Genomic DNA, 16,464 nt, shown 5'->3' with positions numbered 1-16,464 from the left:
GGGGGCTGCCTTTTCCTTTGGGGAATTTCTCTGGGGCAAGTCAGGCCTATTTTTCTATCTTCAGGCTAGCTAGTTTCTTAGGCTGTGCCGAGTTGCCTAGGTAGTTGTTAGGCGCAATCCACAGCCGCTTTTAGTTGTGTTTAGGATAGGATCAGGTGTGCAGTCTACAGAGTTTCCACGTCTCAGAGCTCGTTCTTGTATTTTTGGGTATTTGTCAGATCACTGTGTGCGCTTTGATCGCTAAGCACACTGTGTTTCTGGATTGCCTTCATAACACCTGTCATTAGCAAACATAACAGTACAAGGAGCCAAACTAATGATTCTCAATAGAGGGAAAGAAAAAGTTCTGACATCATTTTTTTTTTTTTCTCTGCTCTGTGTTCCCTTTTTTTTTCTTCCCCTAGACATTTGGGTGATTCTGGACACAGGTGTGGACATGGATATTCAGGGTCTGTGCTCTTCAATGGATAATCTCGTTATAAATGTACAAAAAATTCAAGATACTATTGATCAGAAATCTATGTTAGAACCAAGAATTCTTATTCCTGATTTGTTTTTTGGAGATAGAACTAAGTTTCTAAGTTTCAAAAATAATTGTAAGCTATTTCTGGCCTTGAAACCTCATTCTTCTGGTAATCCTATTCAACAGGTTTTGATTATTATTTCTTTTTTGCGCGGCGACCCTCAAGACTGGGCATTTTCTCTTGCGCCAGGAGACCCTGCATTGAGTAGTGTCGATGCGTTTTTCCTGGCGCTCGGATTGCTGTACGATGAGCCTAATTCAGTGGATCAGGCTGAGAAAAATTTGCTGGCTTTGTGCCAGGGTCAGGATGATATAGAAGTATATTGTCAGAAATTTAGGAAATGGTCAGTACTCACTCAGTGGAATGAATCTGCGCTGGCAGCTTTGTTCAGAAAGGGTCTCTCTGAGGCTCTTAAGGATGTCATGGTGGGATTTCCTATGCCTGCTGGTTTGAATGAGTCTTTGTCTTTGGCCATTCAGATCGGTCGACGCTTGCGCGAGCGTAAATCTGTGCACCATTTGGCGGTACTGCCTGAGGTTAAACCTGAGCCTATGCAGTGCGATAGGACTATGACTAGAGTTGAACGGCAGGAATACAGACGTCTGAATGGTCTGTGTTTCTACTGTGGTGATTCCACTCATGCTATTTCTGATTGTCCTAAGCGCACTAAGCGGTCCGCTAGGTCTGCCGTCATTGGTACTGTACAGTCCAAATTCCTTCTGTCCATTACCTTGATATGCTCTTTGTCGTCGTTTTCTGTCATGGCGTTTGTGGATTCGGGCGCTGCCCTGAATCTGATGGATTTGGATTATGCTAAACGTTGTGGGTTTTTCTTGGAGCCTTTGCGGTGTCCTATTCCATTGAGAGGAATTGATGCTACACCTTTGGCCAAGAATAAACCTCAATACTGGGCCCAGCTGACCATGTGCATGGCTCCTGCACATCAGGAAGTTATTCGCTTTCTGGTGTTGCATAATCTGCATGATGTGGTCGTGTTGGGGTTGCCATGGCTACAAACCCATAATCCAGTATTGGATTGGAATTCCATGTCGGTATCCAGCTGGGGTTGTCAGGGGGTACATGGTGATGTTCCATTTTTGTCGATTTCGTCATCCACCCCTTCTGAGGTCCCAGAGTTCTTGTCTGATTATCAGGATGTATTTGAAGAGCCCAAGTCCGATGCTCTACCTCCGCATAGGGATTGTGATTGTGCTATCAATTTGATTCCTGGTAGTAAATTCCCTAAAGGTCGATTATTTAATTTATCCGTGCCCGAACACGCCGCTATGCGCAGTTATGTGAAGGAATCCCTGGAGAAGGGACATATTCGCCCATCGTCATCACCACTGGGAGCAGGGTTCTTCTTTGTAGCCAAGAAGGATGGTTCGCTGAGACCGTGTATTGATTACCGCCTTCTTAATAAGATCACTGTTAAATTTCAGTATCCCTTGCCATTGTTATCTGACTTGTTTGCTCGGATTAAGGGGGCTAGTTGGTTCACTAAGATAGATCTTCGTGGTGCGTATAATCTGGTGAGAATCAGGCAAGGAGATGAATGGAAAACTGCATTCAATACGCCCGAGGGTCATTTTGAGTATCTAGTGATGCCGTTCGGACTTGCCAATGCTCCATCTGTGTTTCAGTCTTTTATGCATGACATCTTCCGTGAGTATCTGGATAAATTCCTGATTGTTTACTTGGATGACATTTTGATCTTCTCAGATGATTGGGAGTCTCATGTGAAGCAGGTCAGAATGGTTTTTCAGGTCCTGCGTGCTAACTCTTTGTTTGTGAAGGGATCAAAGTGTCTCTTCGGTGTGCAGAAAGTTTCATTTTTGGGGTTCATCTTTACCCCTTCTACTATCGAGATGGATCCAGTTAAGGTCCAAGCCATCCAGGATTGGATTCAGCCGACATCTCTGAAAAGTCTGCAAAAGTTCCTGGGCTTTGCTAATTTTTATCGTCGCTTCATCTGTAATTTTTCTAGCATTGCCAAACCATTGACCGATTTGACCAAGAAGGGTGCTGATTTGGTTAATTGGTCTTCTGCTGCTGTGGAAGCTTTTCAGGAGTTGAAGCGTCGTTTTTGTTCTGCCCCTGTGTTGTGTCAGCCAGATGTTTCTCTTCCGTTCCAGGTCGAGGTTGATGCTTCTGAGATTGGAGCAGGGGCGGTTTTGTCACAGAGAGGTTCTGATTGCTCAGTGATGAAACCATGTGCTTTCTTTTCCAGGAAGTTTTCGCCCGCTGAGCGTAATTATGATGTGGGCAATCGAGAGTTGCTGGCCATGAAGTGGGCATTCGAGGAGTGGCGTCATTGGCTTGAAGGAGCTAAGCATCGCGTGGTGGTATTGACTGATCATAAGAACTTGACTTATCTCGAGTCTGCCAAGTGCTTGAATCCTAGACAGGCCCGTTGGTCGTTATTTTTTGCCCGCTTCGACTTTGTGATTTCGTACCTTCCGGGCTCTAAAAATGTGAAGGCGGATGCTCTGTCTAGGAGTTTTGTGCCCGACTCTCCGGGTTTATCTGAGCCAGCGGGTATCCTCAAGGAAGGAGTCATTGTGTCTGCCATCTCCCCTGATTTGCGGCGGGTGCTGCAAAAATTTCAGGCGAATAAACCTAATCGTTGTCCAGCAGAGAAACTGTTCGTCCCTGATAGGTGGACTAATAAACTTATCTCTGAACTTCATTGTTCGGTGTTGGCTGGTCATCCTGGAATCTTTGGTACCAGAGAGTTAGTGGCTAGATCCTTCTGGTGGCCATCTCTGTCACGGGATGTACGTACTTTTGTGCAGTCCTGTGGGATTTGTGCTAGGGCTAAGCCCTGCTGTTCTCGTGCCAGTGGGTTGCTTTTGCCCTTGCCGGTCCCAAAGAGGCCTTGGACACATATTTCGATGGATTTCATTTCTGACCTTCCCATTTCTCAAAAGATGTCAGTCATTTGGGTGGTCTGTGATCGCTTTTCTAAAATGGTCCATCTGGTGCCCTTGGCTAAATTGCCTTCCTCCTCTGATTTGGTACCTTTGTTCTTTCAGCATGTGGTTCGGTTGCATGGCATTCCTGAGAATATTGTTTCTGACAGAGGTTCCCAGTTTGTTTCAAGGTTTTGGCGAGCCTTTTGTGGTAGGATGGGCATTGACCTATCCTTTTCCTCGGCTTTCCATCCTCAGACTAATGGCCAGACCGAACGAACCAATCAGACCTTGGAAACATATCTGAGATGTTTTGTTTCTGCAGACCAGGATGATTGGGTGTCCTTTTTGCCGTTGGCTGAGTTCGCCCTTAATAATCGGGCCAGCTCGGCTACCTTGGTTTCTCCATTTTTTTGCAATTCTGGGTTCCATCCTCGTTTCTCTTCAGGACAGGTTGAGTCTTCGGACTGTCCTGGTGTGGATTCTGTGGTGGATAGGTTGCAGCAGATCTGGACTCAGGTAGTGGACAATTTGATCCTGTCCCAGGAGAAAGCTCAACTTTTCGCTAATCGCAGACGCCGTGTGGGTCCCCGACTTCGTGTTGGGGATCTGGTTTGGTTATCTTCTCGTCATATTCCTATGAAGGTTTCCTCTCCTAAATTTAAACCTCGTTTTATTGGTCCGTATAGGATTTCTGAGGTTCTCAATCCTGTGTCTTTTCGTTTGACCCTCCCAGACTCCTTTTCCATACATAATGTATTCCATAGGTCGTTGTTGCGGAGATACGTGGCACCTATGGTTCCATCTGTTGAGCCTCCTGCCCCGGTTTTGGTGGAGGGGGAATTGGAGTATATTGTGGAGAAGATTTTGGATTCTCGTGTTTCTAGACGGAAACTCCAGTATCTGGTTAAATGGAAGGGTTATGCTCAGGAAGATAATTCCTGGGTTTTTGCCTCTGATGTTCATGCTTCCGATCTTGTTTGTGCCTTTCATGCGGCTCATCCTGGTCGGCCTGGGGGCTCTGGTGAGGGTTCGGTGACCCCTCCTCAAGGGGGGGGTACTGTTGTGAATTCTGTGGCTGAATTCACTCCTGTGGTCACAAGTGGTACTGCAGCTTCTGAGCTTCCTCCCTCAGGTGTTCTGGTGAGCTCGTTAACTGCTTCATTACTTAACTCCGCCTGATGCTGCTATCCTTGCTCCTTGTCAATGTTTCAGTGTTGGATCTGAGCTTCTCCTGATTGTTCCTGTGACCTGCTGCTCTGTATAGCTAAGTGCTTTTTGCCTTTTTGTTGCTTTTTTTCTGTCCAGCTTGTCTTTTGTTTTGCTGGAAGCTCTGAGAGGCAAAGGGTGTACCGCCGTGCCGTTAGTTCGGCACGGTGGGTTTTTTTTTGCCCCCTTTGCGTGGTTTTGCTTTAGGGTTTTTTGTAGACTGCAAAGTTCGCTTTACTGTCCTCGCTCTGTCCTAGAATATCGGGCCCCACTTTGCTGAATCTATTTCATCCCTACGTTTTGTCTTTTCATCTTACTCACAGTCATTATATGTGGGGGGCTGCCTTTTCCTTTGGGGAATTTCTCTGGGGCAAGTCAGGCCTATTTTTCTATCTTCAGGCTAGCTAGTTTCTTAGGCTGTGCCGAGTTGCCTAGGTAGTTGTTAGGCGCAATCCACAGCCGCTTTTAGTTGTGTTTAGGATAGGATCAGGTGTGCAGTCTACAGAGTTTCCACGTCTCAGAGCTCGTTCTTGTATTTTTGGGTATTTGTCAGATCACTGTGTGCGCTCTGATCGCTAAGCACACTGTGTTTCTGGATTGCCTTCATAACACCTGTCATTAGCAAACATAACAAGGGAGACTCCGAAGCAACGCGCACACCTCAGGCAGCGTAAGAAGACCGGGACTAAAACTAAGAGGAAAATCCTATAACAGAGAAAAGTGACCTATGCTCAGTGCCGTATTCACCTATAATATGATACTATTAAAGTGACCTGTGCTGTAAACTTATGACAATTATCAATTACCCTAATATGTAAAAAGCTATAAAATCCTAACAAGTGAAATAGACTATAGAGGGCTCCCTATTTATAGATACCCTACATATACTACATTGTTAATTTAAAGTGCATAACATCATAAGTACAAAAATGTTTATAATTTATATGTTGTGGCAAAGATAATTAAATAATTAATTCATATAGACCTTTCCTTAACTATTCATTGCCAATAACAATCTATATGTGAACATAACAGTGATTGATCAAATGAAACAGAACAGTAATAAATTTCATGAAAATAAAAATAAAATGAATCCATAAAATATATAACACACTTAATAACTAATGTCCAGAATAAAAAAAGTATAAGTACAAAAAAAAAAAAAATAATAATAATAAATAATAATAGAAAATAAATAGAATTAATAAATAAACACATACAATACAAAAATGATGAAAATTTATATATATAAAAGTGCAAAGCTCTATAGAATTCCTCTAAAAGGTCCTCGATATTCATCCCTTCTTTCTTCCCACGATCGGTATTGCCGAATGTATATCCATAGTGTCAACTTCTGATCAAACCGCAACAGGATAAATATGGCCAAACTTGAATACATTGGCTTTATTTATCCTGTTGCGGTTTGATCAGAAGTTGACACTATGGATATACATTCGGCAATACCGATCGTGGGAAGAAAGAAGGGATGAATATCGAGGACCTGTTAGAGGAATTCTATAGAGCTTTGCACTTTTATATATATAAATTTTCATCATTTTTGTATTGTATGTGTTTATTTATTAATTCTATTTATTTTCTATTATTATTTATTATTATTTTTTTTTTTTTGTACTTATACTTTTTTTTATTCTGGACATTAGTTATTAAGTGTGTTATATATTTTATGCATTCATTTTATTTTTATTTTCATGAAATTTATTACTGTTCTGTTTCATTTGATCAATCACTGTTATGTTCACATATAGATTGTTATTGGCAATGAATAGTTAAGGAAAGGTCTATATGAATTAATTATTTAATTATCTTTGCCACAACATATAAATTATAAACATTTTTGTACTTATGATGTTATGCACTTTAAATTAACAATGTAGTATATATAGGGTATCTATAAATAGGGAGCCCTCTATAGTCTATTTCACTTGTTAGGATTTTATAGCTTTTTACATATTAGGGTAATTGATAATTGTCATAAGTTTACAGCACAGGTCACTTTAATAGTATCATATTATAGGTGAATACGGCACTGAGCATAGGTCACTTTTCTCTGTTATAGGATTTTCCTCTTAGTTTTAGTCCCGGTCTTCTTACGCTGCCTGAGGTGTGCGCGTTGCTTCGGAGTCTCCCTGCCATGAACCCAGATCTCCTCGGCTATTAGAGCAAGCGGGCGGACATGAAAGCTGTTGCTATGGCATCATGAACGCGCTGCTGCTCGCAGTCCGAGGGTGATGAGTCACCTTTCAGATGGCGGGGGAACGAGCCGGCGCGCCGATGACATCAGGCAGCGAAGTTCCACATGATCGGGCATTCCCGTAGATCATTGGTCACGGTGCAGGATATAAGCCGGTGTATCCCTCTGCCCCGACACGCCCCCTGAAGAAGTGTGGACGAAACGCGCGTCGGGGAGAGGGACCGGACACTATTCCTTTCATCTAGCAGTAAGTATAGCGCTTTATCACTGCCGCCTGGCAATAGATAATTAGCTGAGCTAATCCTTTTAGGGAAATAACACTTTGGTTGTCGGGTGCTATTGTTTCAGCAGCGGTTATTATAATTTACTTGTCACTCAGCATATAGGGGTGAGGAACACTCTGCTATTGTGTGGATACTCTTGTAGCTTATACCGCAGATATTTTAGTGAGTGAATTAATTCCTAGGCCCAGCTGAGTAGCTAATTAGCTTATCTTTATACTATTACATGCTAAATGTTTTAAGAGTCTAGTAGTCTACAGGTCCCTCACATTTGAGATACTGTGTTTTTTGGTTTGGATATTTTATGTATGTTTTCTAATTAATAAAATTGTTTTTATTGGGCTGAATTAGGCCATGTTCACACAGTGCCTTTTTTACTGCGGAACCACAGCGGTTTTGCCGCTGCGGTTCCGCAGCTGTTTTCCATGCAGGGTACATTACAATGTACCCCTATGGAAAACAGGAACCGCTGTGCACATGGTCCTGAATTTCCCTTAAAAAGCCGCGCTGAATAGCTGCGGGAAAAAAGGAGCATGTCACTTCTTTTCAAGAAACAGCAGCGGTTCTGCACCCATAGACCTCCATTGTGAGGTCAAACCCACAGTAAAACCCGCAGATCAAAAATATATTTGCGGGTTTTATTGCGGTTTGTGGTGCAGAACTGCTGCTGCAGGAAGTGCGGGGAAGCGGGAGGAAGTCCGTGGGCGGAGTGTGGTCCTGACTGTATCCTGAAGAGACTGTCATCATGGAGGCATACCGTCGCATGGGGATCGATGACGGGCGTCTGATTGATTTGGTATGTCTGTGTGTCCATCCCCATGCGACGATAGTGCCTCCATTGTGCTAAGTCGCCGTATGGGACTACTACTCCCATCCGGTATTAGGATAAGAGAGTTGTCCCTGTGTCCGGCGACTTAGCACAATTGTAAAGTTACACAAAACACCAACACACAATACACAAACATGACACACAGTACAGTACATACAACACATAACATAGAGTATATACTCACCATACAGCACACTTGTAGGCGAAGCCCTCGATCCTCAAGGAAAAAATCCCAAAATAAAAAATCAAATCCATACTCCCTGTCCGCAGAATCCATAAAACGAGTGTCCCACGCCGATCGGCTGCTCTCCGGCGATACACTGCCAGGAGCGAAGCTCCTAGCAGTGTATCGCGTACTGTTCCGGAGTTCAATGGCTCCGGCGTCTCGGTTAACGCCAGTACAGCTGCGTTGAACTTTCCCACGCAGCACTGCCGTTAAGCGAGAGTGCCGGGGTCAATGACCGCCGGTAAACTCACTCGCGCATGCGCAGTAACACACCGACAGGAACTATGGCTCCTGTCAGTGTGTTGCTGCAGCCGTGGAGAGCAGACACATCTCTGGATGTGTCTGTTCTCCATGGAAGATCTTCGTGGGACCCTCGATGGATTTCTGCGGACAGGGCCAGGGAGTATGAATTTGTTTTTTTATTTTGCCTCTTTTTCAGGTCGAGGGTCTTCAGAACGGATTGAGCGTTTAATAAAATTTGGTCAAAAAGTGTGTGTCTTTATTTCATTAAAATATTTGTTTCTAGTCTTTGTGGGGTTTTTTAACCCTTTCATTTGCTTAATAATGGATAGGCGTCTTATTGACGCCTCTCCATTATTAACCGGGCTTAATGCCACCTTACAATAGCAAGGTGGCATTAACCCCTCATTACCCCATATCCCACCGCTACACGGGAGTGGGAAGAGAGGGGCTAAGTGCCGGAATTGGCGCATCTTTTTGATGCGCCTTTTCCGGGGCGGCTGCGGGCTTATATTTGTAGCCAGGGGGGGGCAAATATCCATGGCCCCTTTCCTAGGCTATGAATATAAGCCCACGGTTGTCTGCGTAGCCTTTCTGGCCTAAAAATATAGGGGGACCCCAACACTTTTTTTTTTTCGGGGCCCCCTATATTTTAGTGCCAGAACGGTTACGCAGACAGCTGGGGGCTTATATTCATGGCCTGGGAACAGCCATGGGTATTTTAACCCCTTCCCGGGCCTCAAATATTGGCCCACGGCTGTCTGCCTAGCCTTTCTGGACTAAAAATATAGGGGGACCCCAACACTTTTTTTTTTTCGGAGCCCCCTATATTTTAGTGCCAGAAAGGCTGCGCAGACAGCTGTGGGTTAATATTCATAGCCTGGGAACAGCCATGGGTATTTTAACCCCTTCCCGGGCCTCAAATATTGGCCCACGGCTGTCTGCCTAGCCTTTCTGGACTAAAAATATAGGGGGACCCTATGTATTTTTTTTTAGGGGGTCCACATATATTATAGTAACCCTTTAATAGGATTAATAATGGATAGGCGTCTTATTGACGCCTCTCCATTATTAACCGTGCTTAATGCCACCTTACAATAGCAACCCTATCATTAACCTTTAGGGTTAGGGGTAGGGTTAGGGTTAGGATCCCTTTAGGGGTAGGGTTAGGGTTAGGATCCCTTTAGGGTTAGGGTTAGGATCCCTTTAGGGTTAGGGTTAGGATCCCTTTAGGGTTAGGATCCCTTTAGGGGTAGGGTTAGGATCCATTTAGGGGTAGGGTTAGGGTTAGGATCCCTTTAGGGTTAGGGTTAGGGTTAGGATCCCTTTAGGGGTAGGGTTAGGGTTAGGATCCCTTTAGGGGTAGGGTTAGGGTTAGGATCCCTTTAGGGTTAGGGTTAGGGTTAGGATCCCTTTAGGGTTAGGGTTAGGATCCCTTTAGGGTTAGGGTTAGGATCCCTTTAGGGGTAGGGTTAGGATCCCTTTAGGGTTAGGGTTAGGATCCCTTTAGGGTTAGGGTTAGGATCCCTTTAGGGGTAGGGTTAGGGTTAGGATCCCGTTAGGGTTAGGATCCCTTTAGGGGTAGGGTTAGGGTTAGGATCCCTTTAGGGGTAGGGTTAGGGTTAGGATCCCTTTAGGGTTAGGGTTAGGATCCCTTTAGGGTTAGGGTTAGGATCCCTTTAGGGGTAGGGTTAGGATCCCTTTAGGGTTAGGGTTAGGATCCCTGTAGGGGTAGGGTTAGGGTTAGGATCCCTTTAGGGGTAGGGTTAGGGTTAGGATCCCTTTAGGGTTAGGGTTAGGGTTAGGATCCCTTTAGGGTTAGGGTTAGGATCCCTTTAGGGGTAGGGTTAGGATCCCTTTAGGGTTAGGGTTAGGGTTAGGATCCCTTTAGGGTTAGGGTTAGGATCCCTTTAGGGGTAGGGTTAGGGTTAGGATCCCTTTAGGGTTAGGGTTAGGATCCCTTTAGGGTTAGGGTTAGGATCCCTTTAGGGGTAGGGTTAGGATCCCTTTAGGGGTAGGGTTAGGATCCCTTTAGGGTTAGGATCCCTTTAGGGTTAGGGTTAGGATCCCTTTAGGGGTAGGGTTAGGATCCCTTTAGGGGTAGGGTTAGGATCCCTTTAGGGTTAGGGGTATTGTTAGGGTTAGGATCCCTTTAGGGGTAGGGTTAGGTTCCCTTTAGGGTTAGGATCCCTTTCCGGTTAGGATCCCTTTGGGGGTAGGGTCCTTAGGGTTATGAGCCCTAACCCTATCCTAACTATTTTAGTTTATAGTGGGTTTTTTACTTAATGTTGTTGATTGGCGCACGCACCGCTCATGATTGACGGCACCGGAGCTAGTAGTAAAACAACTGCACACGAAGGTTTTTATTGGTGTTTGTGTTTTTGTGCGTGTGTTCATTTATTAGGGGTTACTTTGATATATTTCAACTTTTTAAAAGCATTAGTGTAACATTACTTGGTCGTGCTATAGATTATGAGATGACACTATTGTATTCATTGTAGGTTCGTGATTATCCGGCCCTGTGGGACCCTTCCGATGAGTCCTATAAGGATAAGTACTTCAGGGAACTAGCATGGACAAAAATAGTTCGTGACATGTTCCCGGATTGGGACAGATATCCTGTGACAACACAGCTGAAAATAGGTAATTATAATTACATTTATTTAGTAAACCTTGAGTATATTAAAAATATAAGTTTTTTAGATCTCAAAAAAATTTTTTGGTTTTTTTTGGAACCTTTATTTGGTAGATAAAGATGTGAGGCAACGTTGGCGCTCCATCAGAGACCGATTCACAAAATTTCTGAATGAATGCTCAAAGAGTGGCTCTTCGCCAAGCAAAACCAAATTCCCCTTCAGTGAAGAGCTACAGTTTATTGTGACCAGCAGGACATTGAGAAAGTAAGTTAAAATCCACTCCACAAGATTATTTATATATAATATGTTGTGCTAAAAATTGTATTAATGATCTTTTTTTTCCCCCCACAGGACGGAAGGAAACATGTCTGCTGCTGATTTAGAGGACAGCGACACAGAGGATGGAGCAGGCAGTTCCTCTGGAGTGGGAGGGACCATCTCTCCCTCCATTCCCACAACTTCTGCTGAATCAGCATCCACTTCAGCAGCTGCTGCATCAACATCTGCTTCAGCAGCTGCTGAAGCATCTGATTCCGTAGAAGCTGTGAGAGTGGAGAAGAGAGCTGTCTATCCGGTGGCAGCAGAGAAAAAAAAAAAAAAAAGAACCAAGAGGACCAAACGGTTCAAATTGCCTGCGATACATTGGATTTATTAAAAAAATCAACTACAGATGAACATTGCGACTCCTTTGCACAAACTGTCGCCAGAAAAACACGCTCCCTGCCACCGGATAGACAATCTCTTTTTATGTCTATGGTCCAGATGTCCCTCACTGCTCTGGAGGACCCTGCTCCTATTTCTACATACAATGAGGTTTTGATGGGGGTGTTGGGACTTTTCAGGCCCCGACACAGAACACCTGAAACACCAGCTACAAGACCCCAGTATTTGGCCAACAGCCAAGGAAGTTCTGGACATAGAGGCCTCCAAGGCAGTTATGGCGATAGAGGCAGTTCGCAGCAGCTGGGGGGAGCAACGTATGAAACTGAGGGAACAAATTTCCTCTATTCACCAGAGTACACTTTTCTGAATTGAACATAAATTGGGCAAAAGTTTTCAGTTGCACAGAAAACCACAAGAAAAACGAAGTACATCATATGTGATAATCGTTAAACTTATCAGTTTATTGAAAATAATAAAAATGAACAAAACATAATTTAACAGAAAAACCGTATTGGTATTCAAATAATAGGGAACAGGTGCACCACAACATCCACTATCACATAACAGGAAGAGAGAAGGACATGCGTTGTCAAAGGATTAAAAAATACTGGCTCTGGAGGTCTCTATAGAGATGTACAGGGACATATACAGTTAGGGCCAGAAATATTTGGACAGTGACACAAGTTTTGTTATTTTAGCTGTTTACAAAAACATGTTCAGAAATACAATTATATATATAATATGGACTGAAAGTGCACACTCCCAGCTGCAATATGATAGTTTCCACATCCAAATCGGAGAAAGGGATTAGGAATCATAGCTCTGTAATGCATAGCGTCCTCTTTTTCAAGGGACCAAAAGTAATTGGACAATGGACTCTAAGGGCTGCAATTAACTCTGAAGGCGTCTCCCTCGTTAACCTGTAATCAATGAAGTAGTTAAAAGGTCAGGGGTGGATTCCAGGTGTGTGGTTTTGCATTTGGAAGCTGTTGCTGTGAGCAGACAACATGCGGTCAAAGGAACTCTCAACTGAGGTGAAGCAGAACATCCTGAGGCTGAAAAAAAAGAAAAAATCCATCAGAGAGATAGCAGACATGCTTGGAGTAGAAAAATCAACAGTTGGGTACATTCTGAGAAAAAAGGAATTGACTGGTGAGCTTGGGAACTCAAAAAGGCCTGGGCGTCCACGGATGACAACAGTGGTGGATGATCGCCGCATACTTAATTTGGTGAAGAAGAACCCGTTCACAACATCAACTGAAGTCCAGAACACTCTCAGTGAAGTAGGTGTATCTGTCTCTAAGTCAACAGTAAAGAGAAGACTCCATGACAGTAAATACAAAGGGTTCACATCTAGATGCAAACCATTCATCAATACCAAAAATAGACAGGCCAGAGTTAAATTTGCAGAAAAACACCTCAAGAAGCCAGCTCAGTTCTGGAAAAGTATTCTATGGACAGATGAGACAAAGATTAACCTGTACCAGAATGATGGGAAGAAAAAAGTTTGGAGAAGAAAGGGAACGGCACATGATCCAAGGCACACCACATCCTCTGTAAAACATGGTGGAGGCAACGTGATGGCATGGGCATGCATGGCTTTCAATGGCACTGGGTCACTTGTGTTTATTTGATGACATAAGAGCAGACAAGAGTAGCCGGATGAATTCTGAAGTGTACCGGGCTATACTTTCAGCCCAGATTCAGCCAAATGCTGCAAAGTTGATTGGACGGCGCTTCATAGTACAGATGGACAATGACCCCAAGCATACATCCAAAGCTACCCAGGAGTTCATGAGTGCCAAAAAGTGGAACATTCTGCAATGGCCAAGTCAATCTCCAGATCTAAACCCAATTGAGCATGCATTTCACTTGCTCAAATCCAGACTTAAGATGGAAAGACCCACAAACAAGCAAGACCTGAAGGCTGCGGCTGTAAAGGCCTGGCAAAGCATTAAGAAGGAAGAAACCCAGCGTTTGGTGATGTCCATGGGTTCCAGACTTAAGGCAGTGATTGCCTCCAAAGGATTTGCAACAAAATATTGAAAATAAAAATATTTTGTTTGGGTTATGCTTATTTGTCCAATTACTTTTGACCTCCTAAAATGTGGAGTGTTTGTAAAGAAATGTGTACAATTCCTACATTTTCTATCAGATATTTTTGTTCAACCCTTCAAATTAAACGTTACAATCTGCACTTGAATTCTGTTGTAGAGGTTTCATTTCAAATCCAATGTGGTGGCATGCAGAGCCCAACTCGCGAAAATTGTGTCACTGTCCAAATATTTCTGGCCCTAACTGTAACTCCTTTGACAACTCCTGCCCTTCTCCCCTCCTGTTATGTGATAGTGGATGTTGTGGTGCACCAGTTCCCTAATATTTGAATATTTCAGTATAACGGTTTTTCTGTCATATTTTGGTCATTTTTAATATTCAACAACAAACTGACAATTTTATAATGATTATCTGAGATATAATGTACTTCTTTTTTCTTGTGGTTTTCTTGTGTTTTTTTCTCTGACTATGGTGTCCGGTCATGAGCTTTTGTTTGTAGCTCCAGTTGCCTGTTGGATTTGAAAGGGGCTGTTTATATTTATTTTTTCAAATTGAAAAATCATTTATTAAAATTACCACTTATGCTATAATATGCGTCCAGCACCATTCAATAATGATGGCATTAACACCCAGTACAACACAAAGGGTGTAAAAAAAAATTAAATAAAAGGCCTGATGGGACTTGTGCACACACGCATGAGAGATATGACCGAGTGTTGCATGGTAATCCCTGGACCTGGTGCATGCACTCCGTTGTGGAGCGTGCGGCTCCATGTATTGGTATGTGGGTGCACACTCCGCTCCAGAGTGCAGGCCGCAGGGCCGGTGATTACCATGCAACACTCAGCCGTATCTCACGTGTGTGTGTGTATGTGTGCCCCCTGTCCAACAGGAGGACTGGGTGGGTTTAATCACACATACTGGACACAGAGACACAAGTAAAATAGAGACCTAACGACATTCCCCACCAAAAATTGTTACTTACCGCAAGGTGATGAGCAGCCTTTCCTCAGCAGAGATGGACTTCCTCATCACCGTGTCTTGCAGTGTCAAATGGGGTGCCAGGATGGTGAGCAGTCTGTCAAATGCCATAATTGGTAGCCGACAAAAAGAGATAAATTTTTCAGGATATCTGAAAATTGAAAAAAAAAAAGGGTTACTTCACAAGTATTGTTATCAAAAAAAGGTAAATTCGTCATTCAATATATTTCTACTTACCTCCTTAAATCATTGTACAGCACATAAAAGTGCCCCTTCTCAGTTCGGTCTGCTACAAGCGGGTGCACCCTCATCCTTTTCTGCGCACGTCTTCTCTGCCGCCGCTGCCTCTAAAGTAAATAAAAAAATTTTTTTTTTATAAAACACAACAAAAAATATTAAGCATGCCTGGAAAGCAATGCGGATTATGTAAGGGTACGTGTCCACATTCAGGATGGCCATCGTTATCGTTGGAGCGCCAAAGCCGCTATGTGCAAAGCCCCACCCCCTTCTGGGACGTTATGATGCCAGATGTGTTCATTGTACAAATCCGGCATCATCGCACCCCACACATAGGGCCCTGTTTTATTCCTTGCGGAGCCGCAGCTTCTCAACAAGGAACACGGACATGCTGGGATCATAAAAGACGCGCAGCATGTCCGGAGTCGCAGGGCTGATGGATGACACACAGTGGAGACGTGATTTCATGAAATCACCTCCACTATGCTGTTACATGTGGACGCTGCATGTTTGGCGCTGCGGCCACACGCAGCGCCAAACATACAGCGTTTCCAGAACATGGACATGTACCCATAACCCAATATATAAAACAAACAGACATCTGCTTACCTGACGTGCATGTCGATTCAGAATTAGAAGCATCAACCCCAGGATCGCAATCCGGTGTGGCGTGCGGAGCTGGATCCGCGGGCTGTCATCTGGCCTACGCTCAGCACGTCCACTCATTTTGATGTGTAGTTCCAAAATGGAGGATGGAAGAAGAAAAGGGTTGGACAAGGAAATGACATCATTTTTTTTTTTTTCCCCCCACTGCAGTAAGCTTTATTTGTGTCAAACACAGACAATCTGCAGAGAAAACTGCATCAAAAAACGCACTGAAAACCGCATCAAAAAACGCACCAAAAACACACCAAAAACGCACCAGAAAACGCACTTGCGTTTTCTGCAAAGAGCTGCGGTTTCAGTCCTGAAAAAAAAAGGATGGAAATCAGGAACGTGTGAACATACCCTTATGGTGGATGTGCTTTTTTGTGTCACTACTGATGTACAGTAATATGTGGCACGGACGGAATTGATAGTTAATTTACAGCACAAATTAAAAGTTGGATCATTTTTTGGATAAATCTTCACAGATGTCGGCTGAGTCCAATCATAAATGGCCTGGACTTTAACAGGGTCCATCTCGATAGTAGAAGGGGAAAAAATGAAACCCAAAAATGAAACCTTCTGAACTCCAAAGAGACACTTTGACCCCTTCACAAACAAAGAATTTGCACGAAGGACCTGGAACACCATTCTGACCTGCTTCACGTGAGACTCCCAATCATCCGAGAAGACCAAAATATCATCCAAATATACAATCAGGAATTTATCCAGGTACTCTCGGAAGATGTCATGCATAGAGGACTGAAATACTGATGGAGCATTGGAAAGCCCGAATGGCATAACCAGGTACTCA

General features: G+C 43.7%; 2 long non-coding RNA genes across 2 annotated transcripts; one reads left to right on the top strand and one right to left on the bottom strand.

The window, feature by feature from the left end:
• Positions 1-10,938: 10,938 nt before the first annotated feature.
• On the top strand, positions 10,939-13,628 carry LOC138680645 (uncharacterized). The gene is made up of 3 exons (XR_011321711.1): positions 10,939-11,076; positions 11,183-11,333; positions 11,421-13,628. It is a non-coding gene; the product is annotated as an uncharacterized lncRNA (long non-coding RNA).
• Positions 13,629-14,802: 1,174 nt separating this feature from the next.
• On the bottom strand, positions 14,803-15,858 carry LOC138680643 (uncharacterized). The gene is made up of 3 exons (XR_011321710.1): positions 15,615-15,858; positions 15,006-15,115; positions 14,803-14,919 (listed from the first exon to the last, which is right to left on the bottom strand). It is a non-coding gene; the product is annotated as an uncharacterized lncRNA (long non-coding RNA).
• Positions 15,859-16,464: the final 606 nt, after the last annotated feature.

The sequence above is a fragment of the Ranitomeya imitator genome, chromosome 5 (assembly GCF_032444005.1).
Source record: "Ranitomeya imitator isolate aRanImi1 chromosome 5, aRanImi1.pri, whole genome shotgun sequence".
In the NCBI taxonomy this organism is placed as follows: Eukaryota; Metazoa; Chordata; class Amphibia; order Anura; family Dendrobatidae; genus Ranitomeya; species Ranitomeya imitator.
This window is presented reverse-complemented; position numbering and strand designations above follow the sequence as displayed.